General features: G+C 37.3%; 1 protein-coding gene and 1 non-coding gene across 3 annotated transcripts in view; one reads left to right on the forward strand and one right to left on the reverse strand.

Moving 5' to 3' along the window:
• The window catches only part of RSF1 (remodeling and spacing factor 1), a 150,686-nt gene that overhangs the window by 123,081 nt on the left and 4,820 nt on the right, over positions 1–22,785 (reverse strand). The window lies entirely within an intron of this gene.
• Positions 1,299–1,403, forward strand: LOC147916643 (U6 spliceosomal RNA). The gene has a single exon (XR_015552828.1). It is a non-coding gene; the product is annotated as a U6 spliceosomal RNA (small nuclear RNA).

The following is a 22,785-nucleotide window of genomic DNA, read 5'->3' on the forward strand; positions in this document are numbered from 1 at the left end:
AACTGCAGTGTCTGATATTAAAAACACACTGAATACAAGTATTGGGAGTGACATCAGCATCATGGCGGAGTGACCTTTCCCCATAAACTCTCCCCAGATAAGATACAACAAAAACGACATTCACATACCAACAAAGGACACTCACACAACACAAAAGGACATCTGAGAGACCCACACAGCTGCACATCTGAGAGTGGAAATGTTGGAGTCCCTGGAAGGAGTGCGGAGAGGTTTGGGAGAAATCTTCCCCCTCCCCATTCAATCGGCAAATCCAGGTTTGCAGGGCTCGGGGGGGGGGATGGGCAGAGGGAGGGGTGGCCCTCTGCGGGAAAACTCTCACTCTCCAAGTTCTCTCACAGCCTGTGGGAAATTCCCATATGGAGGAGACGGAATTGTAGCGGGAGTGTCATCAACATCTGAGCACCCAAGGAGAGCAGATAGCGAGGGAAGAACAAGAAGCCCCCCAGAATCAGGCAGGCAAAAGAGAGAGCCCCTCCCCACTGCACGCCCAGCACATCAGCTCAGCCAATCAGCCAGAGCGCCCACGGATCACAACAGGCTCAGAATACACAGTCTTTGACTCCCACCCAGTGGTAGAAGGTGGAAACTGTGACCAGATATTTTTAGGATGAGGAAAAACAAGTCCAAGTCAGCAGGCATGATGCAAAACTATATTAAATCACCAGACCAGAAGGAAAATGACAAACATCCAGAAATCAACCCTGAAGGCACAGAAACTTATAACATAAATGACAGAGAATTCAAAACAGCTATCATAAAAAAGCTCAACAAATTACAAGAAAACACAGATAGACAATTCAATGATATCAGGAATTTCTTCACAAAAGAGACTGAGGGGCTGGCCCAGTGGCATAGCGGTTAAGTGCACATGCTCTGCTTCAGCGGCCCCAGGGTTCACAGGTTCGGATCTCATGTGCGCACCGATGCACCTCTTGTCAAGCAATGCTGTGGCAGCATCTCATATAAAGCAGAGGAAGATAGGCACAGATGTTAGCCCAGGGCCAAGCTTCCTCAGCAAAAAGAGGAGGATTGGCATCGGATGTTAGCTCAGGGCTAATCTTCCTCACAAAATAGATTGAAACCATAAAGAAAAACCAATCAGTACTGTTGGAGATGAAAAACACAATGGAGGAGACAAAGGAAAATTGAGAATCTTTAAAGAACAGAGCTGACAATATGGAGGAAGGAATTAGCATTTCTAGGATAGGAATGCAGAAATGCTCCAGACAGATTAGGAGAGAGAACTAACACCAAAAAGAAATGAAGAAATTATCTGAGTGCTCGCTTCGGCAGCACATATACTAAAATTGGAACGATATAGAGAAGATTAGCATGGCCCCTAAAAAAAAAAGGAAATTATCTGAGAAATATCCAACTCAATTAGGAAATGTAACATAAGGATTATAGGTATTCCTGAGGGAGAAGAGAGGGAAATAGGAAGAGAGAGCCTGTTCAAGGAAATAACAGCTGAGAACTTCCGAAATCTGGGGAAGGAGCTGGAAATACCAGTGGATGAAGCCAACAGTTCATCTAAATATATTAACAGGAAAAGACCCTCTCTAAGGCATATAGTAGTAAAGCTAGCAAAAGTCAATGACAAAGAAACAATATTAAGAGCAGCTAGACAAAAAAATAAAAGGTACAAAGGAATTCTCATCAGGCTCTCAACAGATTTCTCAACATAAACTTTACAGGCTAAGAGAGATTGGAGTGATATATTCAAAATTCTGAAAGACAAAAACTTTCAGCCAAGAATACTCTATCCAGTGAAAATATCCTTCAAATACAAGGGAGAAATAATAACTTTCCCAGATAAGCAAAAGCTAAAGGAGTTCATGGCCGTGAGACCCCCACTACAAGAAATGCACAAGAAGGCCCTCATGCCTAAAAAAAAAAGAGAAAGGGGATACAAAGCTTTGAGCAAGGAGAAAAATAGGTAGACAAAATCAGAAAAATAGCAGCTCTCTATCAGAATAGGTGAGCAAACACTTAATTACCAAAATCAAATATTAAGGGAAGGAAAACACCAAAAATAAATACAACCTCATCACTTTAAAGACACACTCACAACACAAGATGGATTAAGTTGTGATAATAATAACTTAGAAGGGGAAGAGGAAAGGGATCGAATGAACTTAGTCTAAGGAAATAAGATGTCATCAGACAATGGACTATCTCATCCACCAGATTTTTTATACAAACCTCAAGGTAACCACTAAACAAATCATCAGAACAAAATCACATACAATAAATAGAAAGAAAACTAAAAGAACTACCAAATTGAATTGGTACTCCAAAACACACAGGACAAGAAACAAAGGAAATGCAAAAGAACTGGAAAATGAGCAAATAAACAGCAACATTAAGCCCTCATATATCAATAATCACTCTAAATGTAAATGGATTGAATTCTCCAATCAAAAGACAGAGTGGCGGGATGGATTAAAAAGCAAGACCCAAAAATATGCTGCCTCCAGGAAACACATCTGAGCTCTGAAGACAAACACAGGCTCAGAGTGAAAGGATGGAAGATGATACTCCAAGCTAATGGCAAACAAAAGAAAGCAGGGGTCGCCATACTTATATCAGACAAAGTAGACTTCAAGATAAAACAGGGAATGAGAGACAAAGAGGAGCAATATATAATGATAAAAGGGACACTCCACCAAAAGACATATCAATTATAAACATATATGCACCCAACATAGGAGCACCGAAGTACATAAAGCAACTACTAACAAACCTAAAAGGAGATACTAACAACACAATAGTAGGGTCTCTTAATACCCCATTTACATCAATGGATAGATCATCCAGACAAAAAGTCAATAAGGAAATAGTAGACTTGAATGAAAAACTAGACAAGATGGACTTAATAGACATATACAGAGCACTCCATCCAAAAATTAGAGACTATACATTCTTCTCAAGTGCAGATCGAACATTCTCAAAGATAGACCATATCTGGGGAAACAAGGCAAACCTCTATAAATTTAAGAAGACTGAAATCATAACAAGCATCTTTTCCGACCATAATGCTATGAAACTAGAAATCAACTACAAGAAAATAACTGGGAAAGTGACAAAGATGTGGAAATTAAACAACATGCTACTGAACAACCAATGGATCATTGAAGAAATTAAAGGAGAAATCAAAAAATATCTGGAGACAAATGAAAATGAAAATATGCCATACCAACTCAAACTGCATATGGTATGCAGCAAAAGCGGTCCCGAGAGGGAAACTTATAGCAATAAAGGCCCACCTTAACAAACAAGAAAAATCCCAAATAAGCAACCTTAAACTACACCTAACAGAACTAGAAAAAGAAGAATGAACAAAGCCCAAAGTCAGCAGAAGGAGAGAAATAATAAAAATTAGAGCAGAAATAAATGAAATTGAAACCAAAAAAACAGTAGAAAGGATCAGTGAAACAGAGAGTTGGTTCTTTGAGAAGATAAACAAAATTGACAAACCCTTAGCCAGACTCATTAAGAAAAAAAGAGAGAAGGCTCAATTAAATAAAATTAGAAATGAAAGAGGAGAAATTACAACAGATACCACAGAAATACAAAGGATTATAAGAGAATACTATGAGAAACTATATGCCAACAAATTGGACAATCTAAAAGAAATGGACAAATTCTTAGACTCATACAACCTCCCAAAACTGAACCAAGAAGAAATACAGAATCTGAATAGACCAATCACAAGTAAAGAGATTGAAACAGTAATCAAAAACCTCCCCAAAAATAAAAGTCCAGGACCAGATGGCTTCTCCAGAGAATTTTACCAAACATTCAAAGAAGATTTAATACCTATCCTTCTCAAACTATTCCAAAAAAAAGAGGAAGATGGAACACTTTCCAACACATTCTACGAGGCCAACATCACCCTGATACCAAAGCCAGACAAGGACAACACAAAGAAGGGAAACTACAGGCCAATATTGCTGATGAACATATATGCAAAAATCCTCAACAAAATATTGGCAGACCGAATACAGCAATATATTAAAAAGGTCATACACCAAGACCGAGTGGGATTTATACCAGGGACACAGGGAGGGTTCAATATCCGCAAATCAATCAACGTGACACACCACATTAATAAAACAAGGAATAGAAACAACATGATCATCTCAATAGATGCAGAGAAAGCATTTGCCAAGATCCAACATCCATTCATGAAAAAAACTCTCAACAAAATGTGTATAGAAGGAAAGTACCTCAACATAATAAAGGCCATATATGACAAACCCACAGCCAACATTATACTACTCAATGGGGAAAACCTGAAAGTCATTCCCCTGAGAACAAGAACAAGACAAGGGTGCACACTCTCACCACTCTTATTCAACACAGTACTGGAGGTTTTGGCCAGAGCAATTAGGCAAGAAAAAGGAATAAAAGGAATCCAAATAGGCAACGAAGAAGTGAAAACTTGCAGTATTTGCAGATGACATGATTTTATATATAGGAAACCCTAAAGAATCCATTGGAAACCTATTAGAAATAATCAACAACTTCAGCAAAGCTGCAGGGTACAAAATCAACTTACAAAAATTAGTTGCATTTCTGTATGCTAATCATGAACCAACAGAAAGAGAACTCAAGAAGACAATCCCATTTACAATCGCAACAAAAAGAATAAAATATCTAGGAATAAAGTTAACCAAGGAGGTGAAACACCTATACAGTGAAAACTATAAGACATTATTAAAAGAAATCGATGATGATGTAAAGAAATGGAAAGATATCTCATACACATGGATTGGAAGAATAAACATAGTTAAAATGTCCATATTACCTAAAGCAATCTACAGATTCAATGTGATCCCAATCAGAATCCCAAGGACATTCTTCACAGACACAGAAGAAAGAATACTAAAATTCATATGGGGTGACAAAAGACCCCAAATAGCAAAAGCAATCCTGAGAAAAAAGAACAAAGCTGGAGGTATCACAATCCCTGACTTCAAAATATACTACAAAGCTACAGTAATCAAAACAGCATGGTACTGGTACACAAACAGACACACAGATCAATGGAACAGAATTGAAAGCCCATAAATAAAACCACACATCTACAGACAGCTAATCTTCAATAAAGGAGCGAAGAACATACAATGGAGAAAGGGAAGTCTCTTCAATAAATGGTGCTGGGACAACTGGACCGCCACATGCAAAAGAATGAAAGAAAACCATTATCTTTTGCCATACACAAAAATTAACTCAAAATAGATCAAAGACTTGAAGGTGAGACCTGAAACTATATAATTCCTGGAAGAAAATATAGGCAGTATAGTATCTGACATTGGTTATAAAGGGATCTTTTTGGATTCCATGTCTACTCAGATAAGGGAAACTAAAGAAAAACAAATGGGACTTCATCAGATTAAAGAGCTTTATAAGGCAAGTGAAACCAGGATCAAAATGAACAGACAACCCACCAGCTGGGAGAAAATATCTGCAAATCATATATCTGACAAAGGGTTAATCTCCATAACATATAAAGAACTCACATAACTGAACAACAAAAAAACAAACAACCCAATCAAAAAATGGGCAGAGGATAGGAACAGATACTTCCCCAAGGAAGACATACAGATGGCCAATAGGCATATGAAAAGATGTTCAACATCACCAATCATCAGGGAAATGCAAATCAAAACTACACTAAAATATCACCTTACACCCATTAGAATTGCTATAATCACCAAGACAAAAAACAACAAATGTTGGAGAGGTTATAGAGAAACGGGAACCCTCATTCACTGCTGGTGGGAATGCAAACTGGTGCAGCCTCTATGGAAAAAAGTATGGAGATTCCTCAAAAAATTAAAAACAGAAATACCCTATGATCCAGCTATCCTACTACGGGGTATCTATCCAACAAACCTGAAATCAACAATCCAAAGAGGCCTACGCATCCCTATGTTCACTGCAGCATTATTCACTATAGCCAAGATGCAGAAGCAACCCAAGTGTCCCTCAACTGATGATTGGATAAAGAAGATGTAGTGTATGTATATATAATGGAATACTACTCAGCCATAAAAAAAGACAAAACTGTCCCATTTGCAACAACATGGATGAACCTGGAAGGTATTATGTTAAGAGAAATCAGCCAGAGAGAGAAAGACAAACACTGCATGATTTCACTCATATGTGGAATATAAACTAACAAACAAAGAGAACTGTATGGTGGTTACCAGGGGCAAGGGGGTTGGGGGGTGGGAACAGGGGGTGAAGGGAGGCATTTATATGGTGACCGACACACAATAAAATACAACTAAAATTTCACAATGTTATAAACTAATAAGACATCAATTAAAAAAATACATTGAATAGGATAAAAGTCAAATTGGACATCACACACACACAAAAAGATTAGTGAACTTAAGAACACAGGAATAAAAACTAAACAAAATGATAGATAAAATAGATGAACTGAGGATTGATGAACTGTGGGACAACTTCAAGTGGTCAAATATACACGTAATTGGGAGTCCCAGAGGACAGAAACGAGTAAAACTATTTGAAGAAATGATAGGGAAAAACTTACCAAACATGATGAAAATACAATATAATAAATTTTGTAGCATGCAGCTAAATACTTATAGAGAAATTTAGAGAACTAAAAATCCATACTGGAAAAGAAGCAAGGTCTCAAATCAATGACCAAACCTTTCACCTTAACAAACTACAAAAGAGGGGGCCAGCTCAGTGGCACAGCGATTAAGTGCGTGCACTCCACTTCAGTGTCCCAGGGTTAGCAGGTTCAGATCCTGGGCACACACCGTCGCACCGCTCGTCAAGCCCTGCTGTGGTGGCGTCCCATATAAAGTAGAGGAAGATGGGCACAGATGTTAGCCCAGGGCCAGTCTTCCTCAGCAAAAAATAGGAGGACTGGCATCAGATGTTAGCTAAGGGCTGATCTTCCTCGCAAAAAAAAAAGAAACTACAAAAGAGCAACTGAAACACAGTGTAAGGAGAAGAGAAGAAACAATAAGTAGCAGAGATCAATGAAACCAAAACCTGGTTCTTTGAGAAAAATAAAATGACAAACCTCTATCCAGACTGAGAAGGGAAGAAAAAGGAAATTAACAATATCAGGAATGAGATGGATTAGGAGATACTACAGACATGAAAAAGATAATCAGAATACTATGAGCCATGTATGCTGATAAATTTCAAAACTTCAATGACATAGAAAAATGCGTTGAAACAAATTACCAAAGCTCATCCAAACAGTAACAGATAATATGAACAGTCCCATATCTACGAATGAAATCAAATCTGTAGTTTAAAACCTTCCCATAAAGAAAACTCCAGGCCCAGATGGCTTCACTGGTGAACTAAGCCACAAATTAAGGAACACCGATTCTATACAAACTGTTCCAGAAAACTGAAAGGAGGAAATGCTTCCCAACTCCTTCCATGAGGCCAGTATTACTCTGATAACAAAATCAGACAAACACGTCAAAAGAAAGAAAGCTACAGACCAATAGCCCCCATGAACACAGATGTGAAATGTCTTAACAGAATTTTAGCAAATATATAAAAAGGGTATTCATAATGACTGTCTTAGTCTGCTCAGGCTACCATAACAAAATACCATAGACTGGGTGGCTTAAACAGCAGAAATATATTTTGTCCCAGTTCTTGAGCCTGGAAGTCCAATAAAAAGGTGCCAGCATAGTCAGGTTCTGGTAAGAGCTCTCTTCCTGGCTTGCAGACAACCAGCTTCTCTCTGTGTCCTCACATGGCAGAGAAAAGAGAAAGAGATCTCTTTTCCTCTTCTTGCAAGAGGTCACAGTCCTATCAGATTAGAGGCCTAGTCTTATGACTTCATTTAACCTTAATTATCTCCTAAGATCCTATCTCCAGACACAGTCACATTGCGGGTAGGGCTTCCACATATAAATTTTGGGGAGACACAATTCAGTCCATAGCAATGACCAAATGGGTTTTACGGCAGAAATGCAAGATTGGTTTTAGAAAATCCATCAGTATAATTCACCACATTAACAAACTTAAAATGCAAAAACAATAATAATCTCAATATATGCAAAACATTTTGACAAAATCCAACATGCATCCCTGATAAAATTTCTCACCAAATTATGAACAGAAGGGAACTTTCTCAATCCGAGAAAGGGCATAGTGAAAAATCTCCAGTTATCATCATACTTAATAGCGAAAGACTAAACGCTTTCCCCTAAGATCAGGATGAAGGCAAGAATGTCCATGGTCACCACTTAGATTCACTACTCTACGCATAGTTCTGGCAAGAAAAGGAAATCAAAGGCATCCAGATGGGAAACAAAGAAGTAAAATGGTCTTTATTTACAGACGACATTATCATCTATGCAGGATCTTTTTTTTAAAGATAAATAAGTGAGTTTAATAAGGTTGCGCAACACAAGATCAATATACAAACTACAACTGCATTTTTACATATCAGTAATGAATAATTAGTAAGTGAAATTTTGATTATCATAAGAAGATATAAAATATTTAGAGATTAATGTGACAAAGGATGTAGAAGACCTATACAGTGAAAACTACAAAATACTGTTAAGAAAAATTAAATAAAACCTAAATAAATGGAGCGATTTACTGTGTTCCTATATCAGAAGACTCAATATCTTAAGGTGTTAATTTTCCCCAAATTCATCTGTAGAGTCAACATAATCCCAATAAAAATTCCAGGAAATTTTTTTGTAGAAATTGATAAGCTTATTCTAAAATTCATATGAAAACGCAAAGGACCTAGAATAGCTGAAATACCTTTGACAAAGAAGAATAAAGTTGGAGGACTTAAATTATCTGACTTCAAGAATTATTACAAAGCTAGTTTAGTCAAGGCAGAGTGATATTGGCCTTAAGACAGAAAAACAGATCACTGAAACAGAATACAGGGACAAGAATTAGATCCAAAAATACATAGTCAATTAACTCTTGAAAAAAGTTTTTTATTGAAATAAAATTTACATAATAAAATCCACCATTTTAACCACTTTCAAGTGTACAATTCAGTGGTTTTTAGTATATTCACAATATTGTACAACCATCACCACTATCTAATTACAGAATATTTCCATCAACCCAGAAAGAAACCTTATCCCTTCCAAGTCCCCCCACCTCCACCTCTGCCAACCACTAACCTATTTTCTGTCTCTATGGATTTGCCTAATCTGGAAATTTAATATAAATGGAATCATACTCAATGAAACCAAAAGTTGGTTGCTTGAAAAGATGAACAAAATCGACAAACCTTTAGCTTGACTGATGAAGAAAAACAGAAGATTCAAATTACTAAAGTCAGGAATGAAAGCAGAGATATTACTAACGACCTTATAGAAATAAAAGGATTGTTAAGCAAATACCATGTTGAATGCTAACATATTAGATAACCTAGATGAAATGGACAAATTCCTAGAAACAAACTACCAAAACTTACTCAAGAAGAAATAGAAAATCTGAATATCCATAGGGTATTCAAATAAAGAGATTAAGTCAGTAATCAAAAAACTTCCCACAAAGAAAAGCCCAGGACCAGATGGCTTCACTGGGGAAATTCTACCAAACATTTATAGAATAATTAACACCAATCCTTCTCAAACTCCTCCAAAACATACAAAAGAAGGGAATACTTCCCAACTCATGCTATGAGGCCAGTATTACCCTGACATCAAAACCAGATTTAAAAAACTGTTGATGAGTATCCTTTATGAATGTGGACAAAAATATCTTTAACAAAATACAAGCAAACTGAATCGAGCAGCGTACTAAAGAGAATACATACCATGACCAAGTGGGATTTATCCCAGAAACGCAAGGGTTCAGGATATGGGCTAGTCATGCCAGAAAGACCAATCATGTGATTAGACAGTTGGGGCTTTGAGCCACGTGATATCAGCCCCACCTCCATGGAGGGGAGAGGGACTGGAGACTGAGTTCAATGACGTGGCCAAAACTCCAATTAAAAACTCTGTTACACTAAAGCTCAGTGGGAGCATCCTGACTGGTGAATACAGTGATGTGCCAGGAGGGTGACTCGCCCTGATGCCACAGGGAGAGGGCATGGAAGCTAAACGTACACTGTGACCCTCCCAGACTTCACCCTATGTGTCTCCTCATCTGGCTGGTCCTAAATTGTATCCTTTAAAACAAAACCATATCGTTAAGTACAGCACTTTTCTGAGTTCTGTGAGTCATTCTAGCAAATTATCAAACCTGAAGCAGGTCATGGTGACTTGCAGCTGGCATCTGAAATGGGGGTAGTCTTGCTGGTGACTGTGCACTCAAATCTGTGGAATCTGATGCTAGCTACAGGTGGTTAGAGTCAGAACTGAATTGTACTGCAGTACACCAATTGGAGTCAGAACAAAATCCAAGCAAGGATTTTTGTGAAATTTGACATGCCGATTCTAAAATTCAGATGAGACTACCAAGGGCTGAAAATACCAATATCATTTCAAAAGAGAACAAGGTATGAGAAACTGCCTTAGCAGACAGAAGAACTTACTTTAAAGCTAGAGTAAGTAAAACCATGGGGTAAAGGAGACACCAATGTAATAAATAGAGAGGCTAGAAATAAACCCAGATACTTGGAAACTGGTATATGAGAGGTGGCATTACAAATTAGTATGGAAAAAAAAACCCTCACACATGTAAGGGAAAAAAGAAACCTTACACATTACACAAAAATAAATTTCAGGAGGTTTAAGACTACAATTTGAAAAAACAAAACTTTTAGGATAAAATATAGATGAGTATCTTATGAACTCAGAATCATAAAGACAAGGGTTTCTTAAAGGAGATATAAAAAGTGTAAACATAAAAAACAGACAATTGTACTACACTGGAATTTTCAACTTCGGATCAACAAGATATACTATAAAAATAGTTAAAAAGATAACCAATATTGAGATATTTACATTGCAAATAAAAAATGGCAAAGGATTGACATTTGAAATATATAAAGAATTGCTACAAATCAATAAAAACAGACAACCACAAAGACAAGTGAGGAAGGCTATAAAAAGGCAATTCACAGAAGAGAAAAATGAATAGCCAAAAACATGAAAAAATGTTCAAGCCTATCATGGCAACAATAAGAAACTAATTCACAACCACATTACCAAAAACTTAAAAGTCTAACAACACTAAGTGTTGATTAGCTGGATAAACAGGAACCCTCATACACTGCTGGCAGTATATAAATTGATAAAGCCACTTTGGAGAGCAATCAGGCCGTACCACGGCTAAAAAACAAAGACATGCATACCCTTCAGCCCAGCAATTCCATCTCTAGGCAAAGCCACTAGAATGTTCATTACAGCACTACTCTTAACAGCACAAAAACAAACCTATTATAAATATCCACCAATTAAAAAAATAAATTACAGTATTTTCATGTAATAGGATACTATACAGGAGTTAAAGTAAACAAAACATGCATCAACATGGATATGTTTAAAAAACAGTGTTGGGGTGGAGAAAATTGTAGAGGAAGGCGTACAATATTATACCACTTAAAGTTTTAAAGCATGTTAATCCATACTCTGCATTATTTATGGATATATAAATATATACTCTTAGTATAAAATGTTCGTGGGAGTAATAAACTCCAAAATTCAGGACAGTGGTTGCCTGTGGGAATGGAGGATCAGAACAAGAGTAATACACAGAGGGTTTAAAATAAATCTGTAATTTTAATGTCTTGAAAAGTAAAAGCAAAAGCAAAGAAAGTGAAAGAAAAGGGCACATCCTAGACAATTTCAGAACTCCAGGGATTAAAAAGTCATAAAAATCCTTGAGGAAGGAAAAGCAGCTTACTTGCAAAGGTACGAGAATCAGACTGACAGATTTCTCATCAGCAACAGTGGATGCTGGAAGATAAAAGAGCAGTATTGCCAAAGTTCTGGGGGAAAATTATTTGAACACTAGAATACTATATTCAGTCTAAACCGGCAGTCAGAAGACAGGGCAAAATAAATGTATTTTCAGACATGCAAGATCTCAAAGTTCACCATTTAGACACCGTGGTTGAAAAAGAACGTACTACAGCAAAAGAATGAATCTAAGAGGAAAAATGTGTGAGTCAAAAACAGTGGTAAGGGGCCAGGCCGGTGGCGCAGCGAGCGGTTAAGGGCACGCGCTCCGCTTCAGCAGCCTGGGGTTCGCAGGTTTGGATCCCGGGCATGCACCGAGGCACTGCTTGTCAAGCCATGCCGTGGCAGCATCCCATATAAAGTAGAGGACGATGGGCATGGATGTTAGCCCAGGGCCAAACTTTCTTGGCAAAAAAAAAAAAAGGACTGGCATGGGACGTTAGCTCAGGGCTGATCTTCCTCACACACACAAAAAAACCAGTGGTGAGCAAACAAACTACTAAAACATATACTTTAATTTAAATAATTGTTGAGAAGCACAAAAATAAACTAATGACAATATAGAACTAAAATCCCAGGTAATTAACACACGGCAGGTTGGGTGTGGGACTGAGAGGCAGGGTCAGGAAGGAGAGCCTGTTAAGATTCTTATATTGCTTGAGTTTATTATAGTTATTAAGGCAATTTACTGTGCTCTAGTATCAACCTTAAAGAAAATGGAAAAATCTCCCAATATTAATTTCCTTATAGATACAGACTCTATGTTATTGATAATTCCAGCTTAAGAAGTATATAGGGGCCGGCCCCATGGTGTAGCAGCTAAGTGCGTGCGCTCCACTCCTGGCAGCCCGGGTTCAGATCCTGGGCACGCACCGATGCACCGCTCCTCAGGCCACCTTGTGGCAGCGTCCATATAAAGTGGAGGAAGGTGGGCACAGATGTTAGCCCAGGGCCAGTCTTCCTTAGCAAAAAAGAGGAGGATTGGCATGGATGTTAGCTCAGGGCTGATCTTCCTCACAAAAAAAATAAAAATAAAAAATAAAGTATATATAACTTCCTTATGTGGTAACATTTTGTCTTTCAAGATGATGAAGCTATCCTTCACTAATTAAATGGCATGAGACCACACTTTAATATAACTCAAGTAACATTACAAGTTTGAGTTACCACATGGTGTCTAACAGCATGTGTAATAGCTGGAGAAAGAGTCACTTGTAAAACGGAATTAAACTCAAATATTTCTGCTAGAGAATCTTTCAAGATTAATCAAGAATTACTCATCAACTGTCAACCCACACAAATGACACATGTTTACTTATCTACTTCTCGTCTATATAATGGACTCAAACCACTCTATATATTTGACATACACGTTTCTCTGTTTAGAGTTGGATTTCAATTTATTTGAAGTTCCATTTGTCACTTTGTGGGGAGGGGAGAACAGAAAGGATGTCCAACAACTTTCAAGTCTTTACCCAGCACAACACAGCAATCTCTAAAATTATAACTAGTATTTTTTGCAAATGAAAACAACAGAATATCTCCAAGACAGCTTTACCTATAAAAGAATATAATTGGGCACCAAAGTCAAGATAGTTTAGTAAAGCTAGTTTTAATTATCCTAAATACATAAATAAGGTACTCTAAAAAACTGTCCTTACCAAAATAAGTTAAATGTATATTTAACACATATATAACATATACATGTATAATAACTTAAATACTTCACAAAAAACAAAAGAGTTGTAAAATAAGATATACTGCCATCATCTGTCTATTCAGAGTAAGCTTTTAGTAAGCTATAAAATTAACATGGTTAGTTCTTCACATAGTGCTCATATATGTTATTAAAATTCTGAATTTTTAAAAATAAAGTATCACCCTTCCCCCATAAGCCCTGGGTGTTTTTGGCTATTTCTTTCCTCAATAAATGAAATTATTACCTACCTACTCTTTAAGCCAGAAACCTGGGAATAATACTAAACTCTTCTTACTCAAATCTTTTTCAGATCTAATCTTTCTTCTCACTCCCCACAGCCACTGGCCAATTCATATCTCACCAATAATATTGTAACAACCTCTGATTTCCTACTCTCAAGCTGCCCACTGCCTTTCCAACAACTCAAAAAATTTTAGTTTCAGAAATAAAAATTTCACGTCACCCCTGATGGAGATGATACAAAACAATTCAGAGAAATTGGGCTGGGAATTTTTTTAAAAAATTAAAAAATGTAAATAGCAGAGAAGTAATAATGATTTTTCCCTGAGATATCTTGGGAAAGATAAAAGAAAAACTGGATTTTAAAACTATACTTTGAAGATTTCCTATAAAAAGTAATAAGCTTAGAAGACAGAGGTTAACACATATGCTTTGGCATGCAGTTAAGACACGGTATAACCAAAAATCCGAGAAAGGAATTGAGAGCATCTCAGGCTTCTAAGGTATTATTATAAAAACCAAGATGGAGAGGACCTGGGAGGAAAGACCTGAGAAAGAAAGGAAGAAAAGGAGGGAAGGAGGGAAGGAAAAGAAGAAAAGAAAGGAAGATAGAAAACAAACAAGTGGAGGGAGGCGGATTCAGTAGTATGTATCTTTATAAGCAATACTCAAAAGGAAAAGGGGAACTACGCCCTGACAAATCTCTAGCAAGCAAAGAATAAAATGAAAAACTAAAAATACATCAGAATACCCATTATTACTAATTTGAAACGTGAAATTTATTCATTCAACTAACATTTGAGCATCTACTGTATGCTAAGTACTATGCTAGAAACAAAGTGAATAAGGCAAAATGAATTCTTCATGGAACTTATAGTCAGTCACTGACATGTTGCCTTTATTTAATGTGCTTTTTTTTTTTAATTTAAATAAAAATACTTCTAAGGCATTTATAACTCATGTGTCCCAATCTAATTTTCTCACACGGTCTCAAGTTCCTCAACCACAAATCTTTTAGAAACCTAATGGCTAAAGTTAGATTGCAATATCCTGTACAAACCATATTATTTCACACTTCTATGCCTTTTCCCATGCTTTTCCCTACGTGGAATGCTTTTCCATTTCCTATTCACCATTCAAATTTCCATAATGACTACATTGATGCTATATGATATCCACTGAGGTACTCGCTCTTTTATATTCCCAAAGCACCTCCATTACAACAGTTACACTTGTATATAATTGTTTGCATAACTAGATTCATGCAAACATGACAGAAATACATGCTGTCTACAAGAGACACACTTTAGAATCAAAGACACAAGGAGGTTAAAAGTATGGAAAAAGACATACTGCACAAAGCAGTAACCAAAAGACAGCTAGAGTGGCTACACTAGAATCAGACAGGAGACATTAAGACAAAATTTGAAGAAAAGTACCAGAACAAATAGGTGAGAACAGACATTCCTGGCTACACATTAGAATCACTGATACCAAGGCCCCAGTCTCCAAAGATTCTGATTTTACTGGATTGTGGTAAGGCCCAGGTACCAGTATTTTTCAAAGGAATTCCCTAAGTGATTCTAATGTGCAGCCAAAATTAATTAAATCACCCGATCATAATAAAGGTTGAAAACCACTGAGTTAGAAGGAAGAAGCAAGACCACTTCTTTCATTAGGTAAATGGAAGTCATAACAGTAGGGGAACACACCCTGGAGGCTTTTGAACACACTGCACAAAACTTTACAGCTACAGGAGATGGAATCTTAATTCAAAGATTCCAGAAGAGAATTATTTCCAAGTCTGAGGAAGACTAGGGTTGTCCTAAGCAATGATGAACAGGTAAAGATTCATGTTCAAGGCATTCAATTGTACCTATGAACTTGTATTTCTTTACTTTTAATATATTTCAATATCCCATTAAAATATTATACCTTTTATAATAATGCTCATACTAATAAAATTGGAATTTTTAAAAGTAAAAAAGCTGGGGCTGGCCTGGTGGCATAGTGGTTAAGTTTGCGCACTCTGCTTCAGCGGCCCAGAGTTCGCAGGTTGGGATTCCAGGCGCGGACCTACACACTGCTCATCAAGCCATGCTGTGGCGGCGTCCCACATACAAAATAGAGGAGGATGGGCAGGCATGTTAGCTCAGGGCCAATCTTCCTCACAAAAAAAAAAAAAGAAAAGAAAAGAAAGAAAGAAAAAGTACAAAAGCACAAATGAGTAGAAAAGCATGCTTAATCTAACTCAGAAGCTTAAGTGTTCAGATCATTACTTAGTGTTCAGAGCAAGACCATGGTACTGACGATATTACAATCATAAGATCATACCTGAAGGGACAGTACAGCAGTGAAGAACTAGGTCTCTGAAGCCAGATTTACCCAGTTTAAAATCCCATAGCATTATAAACTACCTTTGTATCAAATTTTCCTCCAACTCTTTAATGCTGTGTGACTTCAGGCAAGATAGTTCACCTCTTTAAGATTCAGTTTCTTTATAAAGTGAAAACTGTAACAGTAATATAGAGTGGTTGTGAAAATTAAATAAAATAATCTTGGTAGAAGACTTTCAGTATAGAGCCTGGCTCAATGGTAAGCTGAATAACTATAACATTACAGTCATGCACTTCTCAATGACATTTTGGTCAACGACGCACCACATACATGACAGTGGACCCATAAGATTAGTACCAAATAGACTAGATGTGTAGTAGGCCATACCACCCAGGTTTGTCTAAGTACACTCTGTGATGCTGACGTTTGCACAATGAAACTGCACCATGATGCATTTCTCAGAACATATCCCCATTGTTCAGCGACACATGACTGTATTACTAAACGCATTTAAACCTATAAAATTATGATGAAGCATGCATACTCCAAAACCCCTCATTTTTGTATTTTTATAATTTATTTTTGTTTCTATAAAAGATGGGAGAAGATAATTAAGGTTGAAAAGGGAGGTCCATGGGCCGGCCCTGTGGCTTAGCGGTTAAGTGCGCGCGCTCTGATGCTGGCGGCCCGGGTTCGGATCCCGGGAGCGCCCCGAGGCACCACTTCTCCGTCCAACGCGAGGCCGAGTCCCACGTACAGCAACTAGAAGGATGTGAACCTATGACGTACAACTATCTACTGGGGCTTTGGGGGGAAAAACTGAATAAATAAAATCTTTAAAAAAAAAAAAAAAAAAAAAAGAAAAGGGAGGTCCAAAATATGGAAAAATAGGAAAGAAAAAAGATGAGACATAGTTACCATGGTGAATCAAACCAGGTAAGTGTAAAAGAGAAGATAAGCTATAAAATGAAAAAAAGTCATGAAGGCAAAAAGAAAGACAAGGACAAACCAGTTGATTATAGTCAAAATTTATAGACCAAAAAATCTCTAAAATGAGGAATGTTATGGAATGTCTCAATTCAGATGCCGGCGCAAGTTAGCACTACTGGAGATGGCTCCTTTATGGTTCTAACAGAGTACAGCTTGGCAAGACTTTAATGGGAATATAAATTAAGCTCCATTATACTTCTGATCAGACAAAGTTCTTAAATGTGTTATCATCTTGCTATATCCCAAAACTCCAAACACCAAAAGCAAGTTACAATTTGGAATAACTCATTCTATCTATATTTTTTTCCCTAAAAGACTTTTAACACTTAAACATTGAGGAAATGGCAATTATATTTATTTACAGAGCCAACTGTGAGGATGCTCAGGACACAAAGAACAGGAGAAGTATCAAAACCAATTCCCTGAGATATCCAGCATTCCAAATGCCAAAGCTTCATAACCAACACTCCGCACTTTCCCTGTAAAACACTGACTGATGCTGAAGACACATAATACTGCCCACTAGTAAGCAGACTATTCTCTAGTATGTTCTCCGCAACCCTCTGTCCCCTGAGTAACCTAAGTAAATCTTTTAAGTTCTTTCTACCTTCAATCAATACATCCTTTCCCATCTTGAGTATGTGGCATCACCATTCACCCAACCTTATCCTCACCAAGACCTGGGGACTCTACCTCCAAACGAGATCTTAAATCAGTCTACTTGGATGAGACATTGAGGCCAACACAAAAGCAATATTAGGATTCTTACCCTTACCGCCAATTACTATGTCACTTGGTCCCCATCCCAGCCTTGCCTTATGACAATTAGGCAGAGGAAGCCATGGCTATCCCTGAGCGAAAGAAAATAGTTCAATGTAATGTCATCACCCTATTAACAGAAAAGCTTTTAGACTGACCGAACCTAAGAAAAAAGAGTAATAGTAAAAGAGTTGCATGTAAAATTAGATAAATACTTAGGAAACTACTGCTTTATTATTTTCACTCACAGGACACTCTAGGCACTTAATTTGTATTACTCTGGTTCTAAAAGTGTTCTCATACACAAAGATAATCATCTGATAGTTATCTTTCTTCACTAGAACAGGGATCAGCAAATTTTTTTCTGTAAAGGGCCAGATAGTAAATACTTCAGGGGCCGGCCCCATGGCTTAGAGGTTAAGTGCGCGTGCTCCACTACTGGCAGCCTGGGTTCAGATCCCGGGCACGCATCGACGCACCGCTTCTCCAGCCATGCTGAGGCCGCGTCCCACATACAGCAACTAGAAGGACGTGCAACTATGACATACAACTATCTTCTGGGGCTTTGGGGGAAAAAAAAAAAGGAGGATTAGCAATAGATGTTAGCTCAAAGCCGGTCTTCCTCAGCAAAAAGAGGAGGATTAGCACGGATGTTAGCTCAGGGGTGATCTTCCTCACAAAAAAAAAAAAAAAAGAAAGAAGTTCCTTCCTATAAATAAATAAATACTTTAGTTTTTGTTTTTTGTTTTTTTTTTTTTTTGGTGAGGAAGATCAGCCCTGAGCTAACATCCATGCCTATCCTCCTCTTTTTTTGCTGAGGAAGACTGGCCCTGGGCTAACATCCATGCCCACTTTCCTCCACTTTACATGGGACGCCGCCACAGCATGGCCCGACAAGCGGTGCGTTGGTGCGCGCCGGGGATCCGAACCCGGGCCGCCAGCAGTGGAGCGCGCGCACTTAATCGCTACGCCACAGGGCCAGCCCCAATACTTCAGATTTTGCAGGCTATATGTTCTTTGTCACAATCACTCAACTCTGCCACTTTAGCATGAAAGCAACCACAGACAATATGCAAACAAATTAGCATGGCTGTACACCAATAAAACCTTATTTACAAAAACAGTCTATAGGCCGGATTTGGCCCACAAACTGTAGTTTGCCACCCCGGTATTAGACTATCACAAACTCATCTTTAACTTCTAATTCCATGCATCCATTTAAAATACAATATTACACTAACCAAATGGGACGCAAAATCTGGTTAATTGAAGTGCTAGCACTAACCAACAGGTCAATTACTTCCAACTATCTATGGAAAGAGTATCATTCTCATATGTTGAGCAAAGGTTTATTTAAAAATTTACTTTATATAAGATTTAATTCTAAAATGAAGTTTTAGAACAGACATGGTCCTATAATAAATCAGGGAAAAACTATTCATCTGATAAACACTCATCCTCGCCCTCAAGAGCTTACAGTCTCGTAGGCTGGACTGTAAGTGCAAAATGTGTAATGAGTACTATGATATGAAATCTACACAGGGCACACGTGGGGATAAGGAGGCAGAAGTGGTTAATTTAACTTGAGAAACAGAGGAAGCACGAAAAATTTCACAGAGCACTTGGTGCTTAAAGAGCAGATTAATGATGGATAGGAGTACAGTGAGCAGGCTAGGGAAGAAAGATGGAAAGAGAATATTCAACTCAGGTAGGAGGATGAAGAAAAGGCTAAAGATGTGAAACAACCTCTCAGACCTTCAGAGATCTGCAAGCAGTTCAGCATGACTAAAACAGGGTAGCAATGACAATAGAAAAGTGAGGCTGAATATAAAAGAGGATAAAGAAATCGACTCAAGACTTGGAACAAAGTAGAAAGTATGTCAGAGGTTAAAGTGTAAGATGGCTCCTTGGTTTCTGATCTAGGTGACTCGGGTGGATAATGGTAATATTCATTGTGAGAAGTAATTCAGGTTTAAAAGTAAATAAAAGCAGCAACTCAATTTTCCTTTTATAAAGCCTCTTAGAAGACTACTTTTATTTTTCTTTAACTTTTTTTAGGATATAATTGACATATAACATACTAGTTTCAGGTATACAACATGATTCAATATTTGTATATATTACGAAACAATCACCACAAAAAGTCTAGTTAGCATCCATCACCACACAGCTACAAAATTTTTTTTCTTGAGATGAGAACGTTTAAGATCTACTTTCTCAGCAACTTTCAAATACACAATACAGTATTATTAACTATAGTCACCATGCCATACATTACATCCCCAGGACTTGTTTATTTTATAACTGGAAGTTTGTACCTTTTGACCACCTTCACCCATTTCACTTCTTGGTAAAAGATTACTTTTAAATAATTTTTTTTTTTCTTGATTGTACCAAAGACATACTTAGTATAGACAATGAAATGTGAAAAAATATAAGCAAAACCAAAAAAAAAAAAAAAATGAAAACCTATAATTCTACCATCCAATGATTAAGCTAAATAGGTACAAATACAGGAAAAAAGGCATATAGACAGGATAAATACAAAGCTAAACAAATTATAAAACAAAATTCACTAAAATATGTATCATTACAAAGTGCACATTATACTTGCCCATACAATAAAATTTTTTAAAAACTTATTGCTTCATTGTCTATCTTTGCTGCTAAACTGTGAGCTCCATAAGGGCAAGGATCTCATCTATCTTGCTCATTAATGTATTCCTAGAGCATAAGCATGCCCGGCACATAGTAGGGTAATCAATTAAGATTTCTTGAAAGAACATCACTTAAAAAAAAAAAAAATGAAGCCCCAGATTACTCTCTCAAGTAATATTTGATACCATAAAAATTCTAACATAAAAAGAAAATAGAAAACACCCTGAAACCCTTTGTAATGAGATCTACCATACAGTAAAAACAGAAAAAGCAAAACAAAAAACACCCAGGCATAATATATTAAGACTATATCCATCAGGTAGAGAGCCAAAGAAATTTTCTTAAATCCTGGAACACACATAAATACCTTCCTTGAATACATGATTCAAACTAAAGTGCACTTTGGATCTGAATTGTTCTTACTTTTCCACACTGCATACGGTTGTACATCTCACCATAAAATTATCATAGAGATAATTTTAGTCTATTAATTTATAGACTAGAATTCACATATTACTACTCCAATTGATAAAATCCCAGAGAAAAAAATAAGTTTTTGAATGTTAATAGTAACTCAAGCTCAATTTAGCTACTTCTTACTAGATTAGAAAATCCTTAAAAGAAGGGTCCATGTTTAATGTTTTTTAAAAAATAATCCCCACTGTGTTTACTGTACTTAGCACAGAGCAGATTCTCAATACACATATTAAGTAAATGAAGTAGCTAATAACGGCTTACCTTTCTTACTAGCTGAGAATGTAGCACAGACACATTTCAAGGCAAATTTCTTAATAAGTAAAAAAACAAGTGGGTCCACTTACATTAACAGGCCCAATTTAGGCAGAAAAATCCTTCTGTCCCTATTATCTCCAGTCCTAGGACAATGCCAGCAACCTCCCTCCAAACCTCCATACCTTTTGGTTACCTCAACTCTGTGATATACCAAAAAATGATGGAGAAGAAATACATTTCTTTCTTTCCCTCTAAATAACGTCTAAGCAATATTTTTTTTTCAAAGATGTAAGAGCCAGAGCTGGACATTTTCAACCAAACCAGGCTCTGGTTCCAGCAATGCTACCACCAATGGTCTACCACTGTAAACCCAGGCAACTTCTGGCACATGCATCTGGTAAGATCCTTTGCTTAAAACAACAGATGGTGGCTCCAGTTATGGTAAAGTTACCTTTCTACTTTATCAAATGCACCTAAAAACTATCGTCACAAAATTCAATTAGCACCAGTAAGGGAGGATATACTAAATTACAGTCACAACTCCAGTTAAATATAAAAGGTATATCCTTTTATATTTGACATTTTGATTGCAAGAGTTAAACTTCAAATCATTAATAAATGCAAAAAACAAATCAAACCTAAAACTGCTCTAAAAAAATAAAATCTTAAAAAAAAATCAAACGACAAAAACTAATGATTTAACTTATTTAATATTATACCAATAACTCAGTCAACCACAGTATAAACTGTGGAATAAACTATGGGAACCATATCCATACATACCTTAATAGACTGTTATTAGACATATATAACTTCTCAACCAATACCCATACAAAGACTCTCTTTAGGGCTGGCCCAGTGGCACAGCGGTTAAGTGCACGCACCCCCCTTTGGTGGCCCGGGGTAGGCAGGTTCGGATCCTGGGCACGCACCAACGCACCACTTGTCAAGCCATGCTGTGGAGGCATCCCATATAAAGTAGAGGAAAAGGGGCACGGATGTTAGCCCAGGGCCAATCTTCCTCAGCAAAAAGAGGAGGATTGGCAACAGACGTTAGCTCAGGGCTGATCTTCTTCACACAAAAATAAATAAATAAAACAAAGACTCTCTTTAAAGAATGAAAAAGTATATTTTTCTCTCGAAAAAGAACGTCCTCTGCAGGAGAGGAAAGATGACTGGGAGCCTTGGGTATTGGTAATCCCACCAAGTCAATGTCCACTTTTAGTTGTATCCATACCTCCTGATCATCCATTTCCAGTCAGGAGGAAGCTGGGAAGTCCTACAGAGCACAGAATTGGGAGGGCTCAAGTACATTGTGAGGGAGGAGGATAAAATAACACCTTCAGTTGGCACATCCTTTTCCTATTCTAACTAATATCAACAAGAAATCTAAACCTTTTTGCTGATAATCTCAGCGTATAGGTGGACTTTTCAAACAATGGT

This window comes from Ceratotherium simum, chromosome 7, assembly GCF_057802395.1.
Source record: "Ceratotherium simum simum isolate JZ-2026a chromosome 7, ASM5780239v1, whole genome shotgun sequence".
In the NCBI taxonomy this organism is placed as follows: domain Eukaryota; kingdom Metazoa; phylum Chordata; class Mammalia; order Perissodactyla; family Rhinocerotidae; genus Ceratotherium; species Ceratotherium simum.